The following is a 9,104-nucleotide window of genomic DNA, read 5'->3' on the forward strand; positions in this document are numbered from 1 at the left end:
CAGCAACTATTCCAGCTTTGGAAGACAAAATTTCCGAAGAAACTCGGGCTATTCCGGCCGAAATGCTCGAAAAAGTTACCCAAAATTGGACTTTCCGAATGGACCACCTAAGACGCAGCCGCGGTCAACATTTAAATGAAATTATCTTCAAAAAGTAAATGTCATGGACCAATCTAACGTTTCAAATAAAGAATCGATGAGATTTTGCAAATGTTATGCGTTTTTTTTTTTTAAAAAGTTCTCAAGCTCTTAAAAAATCACCGTTTATTTAATTTGCAACGAATCCAACATTCATTTGAATTTTTAAAATTTCTATGCGTTGCTCAAAAAAATATGACGTTTTTAAAAGTGACAGTTGCAAATCCTCTTATTGGAAAACGCTATTTTACTTGTTTCTGGGTGTGAAAATCTGAATATGTCAGTGAACACTTGTTGAAATAAAAAAAAGAGAGACTGGGACGCGACCCACACTCATAACTTCCTATCCCGTCGATCTATTTGTCTTGCTTAAAAGTTTGTAGGTTTTTTGTAGATTTTATTTTTCTATGAAAAAAAAATCTGAATGTCGAAAACAATATTTACTGTGAAATTAAAAAATTTTGAAGCCAATATTTCTAATTTTTGAAAAGCTATTTGAGTCGAAAGTAAATTTTTACCAATTGCTTTTTTTTAATTTTTATTTTTTGTAAGAAAACTGTCAATTATATTTTTTCCAAAATTTTACTGAACGGAAAAAACAAAATTTCTTAAAAGATAAAAGTAGTTTAAAGCTAATATCACAAGGTTTTGAAAAGATAATATTTGAGTTAAAAATCAATTTTTAACAACTTTTATTATTTTTTTTGTTTAGGTTTTAATTGTTTTTTTTTTCAGTTTTTGTTGATTTATAAAAACAACCGTTATTTGGAATTTTTTACAAAAATATGCTTGCTTGGTATTACGGTGCAATATATAACATAAAATTTAATTCAAGTCTCTAGCTTTATTGGTTCGTGAGATATTTAGGGTTAACCAAAATGTTCATCTTTTTTTAAAACTGCTATGGTAAAAAAAAACCACCCACGCAATTTTTTGAGAGCTTTTTCTGTATTATTATCTGTATAAAAAATTTGTTTGAAGTCGATATCTCTTCTGCTTCTTGAGCTATGAATGACGAAAAACGTTGGGAACGTACGGACGTACCAACTCACAAACGTACGTACACACGCACGCACAGACGTATTTCTAAAAAATCTTTTATTTCGACTCTAGAGACCTTGAAACGTCGAGAAATGACAAAATTTTCAATTCGACAAATCGAACCCATTACAAATATTAAAAAATTATGAGAAACTATTTACCTTTTACTCCCTACTGTTGCAGATATTTTTCAGAACTATTAATAGGGAATAATTCTGTCATACCTTAGTTTAGCAAAACCTTAACCGTTTTTGCATAGCACGCTATGCAAGCTCTTTAAAGGGGACAAAAATACTAAAAGTTGAAACATTCTTTATTGAACCGTGGCCTTACAACTCGCAACTGGCACACTGCCAGTCAGTCAGGAATGGAGTTGTCGAATCCAAATGGCTTATTTAAGAGAGCACTTTTTATGACAAGAACTACTCATGAAGAATTTCTCAATTCCTCGCAAATGGTAGTACCCATGAAAAAAAATGTTTGGCAAGAAATGGATCCAAGACTAACCACCACGCCACTGGTACTACGTATTAGTCTTACCGAAATGGTTTACAACCTATAGTCTTCTTCAATAAATGGGCTATCTCAAACTCAAAGATTTTTTCTAATCGGACCAGTAGTTCTTGAGATAAGCACGTCCAAACAAACAAACAAACAAGCAAGCAAACAAACAGACAAACCTTTAATGTCTATAAACATTATTTTAAATATTAAAAAAACGTTGTTCTTAAATGAGAATGTTTTCTTCTCATTGTCCATTTTTATTTCTTATTTTTAATGAAACATTTTCTCGTAAATTTTTAATTAGTTATCTACTTTGATTAATGAAAACGATTGTAGATGTAATTATCACTTAGTTAGTATGAAAAAAAAAACCTTTAACTTAGATACGCATTTTCTTAACAAATATACCCTACATCGCATGAAGCATGCCTCCCCCCCCCCCATATTTTCATGAGACGAGGTGCAGTAGCGTGTTAGAATAATGGTGGAATAATAACGGAATGGTAAATGTAAAATAAGCATCATTAATATAAATTTGTGTGAATTTATTTTACACCATCATTAATGGAAATTAATAACCTTAAACCATATTATGCCTGAGCCAACACACAAAAGCATCACAGAATTGAAAATATGTTTTTAGTCCTTATAATATCTTTAAGTATACGTAACTCTGTATAAACATATCTATAGAAGATGTATATGGATGTACTATACATGTTATATATGTAGGATAGGTATTATGTGTCTAATGTTCTCACAACAAAAGCATCATATCACCAAACCGTGACATTGGCATATAAATCAATGAATCTGCAAAAACACGCACCAATAACTCAATATGTTCTACGACACGGACCATGACGGCGGTGTGGCGGCGGCGGTATTGACAGGCGGTTGTGAAAATGGGCAATTGGGCGTGGGATTTTGGGGTATTGTGAATAAAATTCAAAGAGAGTGGGAAAATTTATCTATCTGTTTTCGAATTTGTATCTAGTCCGTCTTATACAAAGGTGTATTTGTGTATCTACCTAAAACCTAATGTGTAGGTGGAAAGATAGATATTACAGAATGCCAATCGATTACGACGAAATATGTATGTTTAATTAATTTTGTCTTTATGTGTGCAAACAATTTCCATAAATTAAAAGCTATCTTTTGGTTTTACTCTATCTCTTCTCTTCTTCCCACCACACCACCCCAACCCAACCCATACCTACCCAATTGCCGCACTATTATTTTATCCCAACCACAAAACCACATCCTCTTATCTTATCCTCAAAATGTGATGATAGTTAAGATCAAATCTGTTAGCCAAATGAAAATCCCTTCTAGGAATGCAGATAAATCACTTTCATATGTCTGAGTTTTGGGCTAACAATAAATTTGCACATTTTCTACACACAAACTTATATAAATGTATCTATGAAGACACACGCAGACACAAATCTATCTATATCCTTTATGGAATAGTTTCAGATACATTAAATCTATCTATCCTATTTATACATATGAATATAGATCTATGCATGTTTGTATATTGAGAAAACAAGGATACAATATTAATTTATCAGGACTATATTTTGTGATGTTGTTGAACGCAAACACTCTATCTATGAAATTATTGTTTAACATCAAATGGAAAATGAGAACGATAATAAATAAATTGTGTTCTGTTCTGTAACTGTATCTGTGTTTGTGATCCTTGCTGTTGTTTGTATGTTTGTAGTTTTTGTTGTTGTTTTTATTGTTGTACGGTGTGTTTTGTTTGATCCAAAAGTCATGCAATGTAATGTTAAAGATAAACAATTTTTATTGACTAAATTGCTTAGATATCAAAATCGTTATCTCATAGATACAAAAATATCTAACCTAGTTTTACCTTTCTGTAAATTATAATGGGAACAGTACATTTAGAAAATAGGGTTAGGTTTTCCTTTTTGTTGTTGGGAATAAATGTAAATAGGGCCAATGATTGAATTGAATTGCATACAAATGCAGACCTCACCTAAAGACTATTCAAAACATTGATGAATGGAGCGAACATTATTATGTTAGCTTTGAAAATGTTTTCTAAAAACACAGAATTTCACTCAAATCAACAATTTGCGATTTTCTGGACGATTGGTCACATCAAAAGTTTTGGTTCAAAATGTGTACTAAGTACTTACAGATTAGTTGAAAATATCAACCCTTAATCAACTCAAGACTGTTTTCTTTATGACATTGTGATATTAGGTAAAAATGATACAGCGGTATTTATTGTATAATTCTTCCTAAAAACTTCCCATATAGGAAGTTATTGTAATCGGTCCGATTTGTCAAATTGAAAATTTTGACATTTTTCGACATTTCAAGGTCCCTAGAAAAAAATGGGTGGCACAACAGTCTGTTGTGAACCAGGGCCTAGTGATTTACAACCCTCAACCATTCCTGTGTGCAAGTACTGTTCTCAGGAATGGAAGGGACCTACAATTTTCGGCCGAATACGAACGGCTAATTTGAGAAAGCACTTTTTCATGACAAGAAATACTCTTGAAGGATTTGTCAATTCCTCGCAAGAGGCAGTACCCACGAATTTTTTTAACTAAGGTGGCACAGGCAGGGATTGAACCCAAGACCCCTTGCATGACAGTCCAACGCACTAACTATCATGCCACGGGTACTACAAGGTCCCTAGAGTTGAAATAAAAGATTTTTAGAAAGATGCCTGCGCGTTTCGCGACGTTTTTTCGTCGTTCATAGCTCAAGAAGCAGAAGAGATATCGACTTCAAACAAATTTTTTTATACAGATACTTTTTTAAGAGCTTAAAAACTTTTTTTTTAAAAAAACGCATAAAATTTGCAAAATCTCATCGATTCTTTATTTGAAACGTTAGATTGGTCTATGACATTTACTTTTTAAAGATAATTTCATTTAAATGTTGACCGCGGCTGCGTCTTAGGTGGTCCATTCGGAAAGTCCAATTTTGGGTAACTTTTTCGAGCATTTCGGCCCGAATAGCCCGAATTTCTTCGGAAATTTTGTCTTCCAAAGCTGGAATAGTTGCTGGCTTATTTGTGTAGACTTTAGACTTGACGTAGCCCCACAAAAAATAGTCTAAAGGCGTCAAATCGCATGATCTTGGTGGCCAACTTACCGGTCCATTCCTTGAGATGAATTGTTCTCCGAAGTTTTCCCTCAAAATGGCCATAGAATCGCGAGCTGTGTGGCATGTAGCGCCATCTTGTTGAAACCACATGTCAACCAAGTTCAGTTCTTCCATTTTTGGCAACAAAAAGTTTGTTAGCATTGAACGATAGCGATCGCCATTCACCGTAACGTTGCGTCCAACAGCATCTTTGAAAAAATACGGTCCAATGATTCCACCAGCGTACAAATGACACCAAACAGTGCATTTTTCGGGATGCATGGGCAGTTCTTGAACGGGGTCTGGTTGCTCTTCACTCCAAATGCGGCAATTTTGCTTATTTACGTAGTCATTCAACCAGAAATGAGCCTCATCGCTGAACAAAATTTGTCGATAAAAAAGCGGATTTTCTGCCAACTTTTTTAGGGCCCATTCACTGAAAATTCGACGTTGTGGCAGATCGTTCGGCTTCAGTTCTTGCACGAGCTGTATTTTATACGGTTTTACACCAAGATCTTTGCGTAAAATCTTCCATGTGGTCGAATAACACAAACCCAATTGCTGCGAACGGCGACGAATCGACATTTCACCGTCTTCAGCAACACTCTCAGAAACAGACGCAATATTCTCTTCTGTACGCACTGTACGCATTCGAAAAGTAAACTGAGTGCGAAACTTGGTCACAATCGCATTAATTGTTTGCTCACTTGGTCGATTATGTAGACCATAAATCGGACGTAAAGCGCGAAACACATTTCGAACCGAACACTGATTTTGGTAATAAAATTCAATGATTTTCAAGCGTTGCTCGTTAGTAAGTCTATTCATGATGAAATGTCAAAGCATACTGAGCATCTTTCTCTTTGACACCATGTCTGAAATCTCGCGTGATTTGTCAAATACTAATGCATGAAAATCCTAACCTCAAAAAAATCACCCTTTAGAAAGATGCAGAAAGGGGTCTCAAGAAAATTGCGTGGGTGGTTTTTTTACCATAGCAGTTTAAAAAAAGGTGAACATTTTTGTTAACCCTAAATATCTTACGAACCAATGAAGCTAGAGACTTGAATTCAATTTTATATTATATATTGTAACATGATATCAAAAAAGTATATTTTTAGAAAAAAATCCATTAACCGTTTTTTTATAAATCAAAAAAACTGAAAAAAAAATTTGGCACCTCCAAAATTTTACGAATAAAAAATTATTTCATTTTAAAAAAATTTTGTGCAACGCAAAATAAAGTTTTTAACATCTGGTAAAATTTTGAGAAAAATCAAATTGACGGTTTTTTTTTGAAAAAAATAAATACTAAAAAAACATTAGTCAAAGTTGGTAAAAATTGAATTTCGACTCAAATAGCTTTCCAAATGCTTGAAATTATTCCTTCAAACTTATTTACAATTTTGGAAAAAATTAAATTTACAGTTTTTTACAAACAATAAAAACCTAAACAAAAAAATTAATAAAAGTTGGTAAAAATTAATTTTCGACTCAAATATTATATTTTCAAAACCTTGTGATATTGGCTTTAAACTACTTTTATCTTTTAAGAAATATTGTTTGTTCCGTTCAGTAAAACTTTGAGAAAATCTAATTGACGGTAAAAATTTACTTTCGACTCAAATAGTTTTTCAAAAATTAGAAATATTGGCTTCAAGCTTTTTTTATTTCACAGAAAATATTGTTTTCGATATTCAATAGTTTTATATAAAAATCCAACAGTTCGTTTTTTCATAAGAAATAAAATCTTCGAAAAAATAGTTAGCAAATTTGGTAAAATTTGATGTTCGGTTCTTGATATCTCGTAAATTAATTTTATTCATAACAAAACTAGATTTTCAAACTAAACTGTTTCTTGATATGAAAAATATTGTTGGTAGTTTAAATTTTTCTAAGAATAATTCAACTGACAACTTTTTTAACTTAATACAAAAACCTACAAACCTTTTAAGTAAGACAAAACGACAGATGTGATGGCAAGTTATCAGTGTGGGTCGCATCCCAGCCTCTTTTTTTCCGAAATGGAAAATTGTAATTTGTTTTACTTTGAAGAGTATTCAATCAATAATTAACCTTTAAGCTATTTTTCGGGATATTCTGGACGTCAAACGAATAGGGGTAGAGTTTTATTTGTTTTAAATTGAGATTTTCTTGCGACACATGGGAACGGAACGAGCTAATTTTGTCAGCTTGTGATAGCCAGATTTGGACCCAGATTAGGGGCACTCATACAAAATCTAACTGACTCAGAAGCTGAAAAAAAACCACAATACGCAGCTCCGCAGTTATGTGTTTGCTATTATTGGATCTTGGATTTGAATCAGTTGATCCCAATTTTGATCAAAAAATCGTCTTGAGTAATGAGACCTATTTTTGGGTGAATGGGTACGTAAATAATCAAAATTCGCGAATTTGCAACGACACCAATCGACCTGAAATTCACGAGGTGCCAATTCATCCAAATAAAGTTATTTCTTGGTGTAGATTTGGCGTCATCACCGTCAACGGCAATCGCTGTAGGTCAATAATCACACCAACTTTTTATGGCCTGAATCGGACGATATGGACACTGAAAACATATACTTTCAAAGATGATATGAACACCGAAGACATAAGGATTTAACAGGATGGTGCTGCGTGCCAAATAGCTCAAGAAACTATCGATAATCTACGTGGGTTTCATGGCATGGTTATCTAGCGCCGAGTGTGAATTGAACTTTAAGACTCTTTCTCTTCGCGGCCCTTTTTAAGTCACAGGTCTATTGATGTGATCGATCAAATGCAGTCTGATTTAAATGCTATCGGCCTTTAATGGAAAACCCTTTATAAGGATTTCTATTAAAATAAAGTTCACAGGGGGGTAGCACAAACGAGCTTTAAAAAATTTTAAAATTCACATATAAAATAAGTTTCCCTTCAAAAATTTAAAAACTATTTCATTAAAAAAAGAGGCTGGGATGCGACCCACACTGATAACTTCCCATCCCGTCTGTCGAATTGGCTTGCTTAAAAGTTTGTAAATATGTACTAGTATCAATTTTTACCAAATTTGCGTACTATTTTTAGTAGATTTTATTTTTTATGAAATAACGGACTGTTAGATTTTTATATACAAATTACTTAATATTGAAAACAATATTTTCTGTGAAAAATAATAAGTTTCGAGCCAATATTTTTAAGTTTTGAAAAGCTATTTTAGTCGAAAGTAAATTTTTACCAAGTTTTAGTAATGTTTTTTTTTAGAGTTTTATTTTTTGTAAAAAAAACTGTCAATTCGAGTTTTTAAAAATTTTACCAAATGTTGAAAACAATATTTCTTATGAGATAAAATTACTTTGAAGCCAATATTTAAAATTTTTTAAAAGATATTTGAGTCGAAAATCAATTTTTACCCACTTTTATAAATTTTTTTTTAGGTTTTTATTTTTTGTAAAAAAACTGTCAATTCGATTTTTTTAAAACTTTAACTAAATGTTGACAACAAGATTTTTCGAAAGATAAAAGTAAATTAAAGAAAATATCTCAAAGTTTTGAAAAGATATTTGAGTCGAAAATCAATTTTTACCAACTTTTATAAATTTTTTTTTAGGTTTTTATTTTTTGTAAAAAAACTGTCAATTCGATTTTTCTCAACATTCTTCAAAATGTTGAAAACAATATTTCTTATAAGATAAAATAAGTTTGAAGCCTAAATTTCAAGTTTTTGAAAAGATATTTGAATTGACATTCAATTTTTACCAACTTTGAGTAATGTTTTTTTTTAGATTTTTATTTTTTATAAAAAAACTGTTAATTAGATTTTTCTCAAAATTTTATCAGATGTCAAAAACATTATTTTTCGTTGCACAAAATTGTTTTAGAGATGAAATTATATTTCAGTCGTAAAATTTTGGAGGTGACAAATTTTTTTTTCAGTTTTATTGATTTTTAAAAAAAAAACAGTATTATTGATTTTTTTCAAAAAATATACCTGTTTGGTATCATGTTACAATATATTATATAAAATTTAATTCAAGTCTCTAGCGTTTTTGGTTCTTAAGATATTTAGGGTTAACCAAAATTTTCACCTTTTTTTCAAACTGCTATAGTAAAAAAACCACCCACGCAATATTCTTGAGAGCCCTTTTTACATCTTTCTGTATAAAAAAATTTATTTGAAGTCGATATCTCTTCTGGTTCTTGAGCTATACTTACTTACTCAAGATGGCGCTTAATTCCTGTGTGAACTAGGGCATCACCCAACATTGGAGCATTGGTTTCCATGCGACCTACGTTACCAGCCATCT

Source organism: Eupeodes corollae, chromosome 3, assembly GCF_945859685.1.
Source record: "Eupeodes corollae chromosome 3, idEupCoro1.1, whole genome shotgun sequence".
NCBI classification, from domain to species: domain Eukaryota; kingdom Metazoa; phylum Arthropoda; class Insecta; order Diptera; family Syrphidae; genus Eupeodes; species Eupeodes corollae.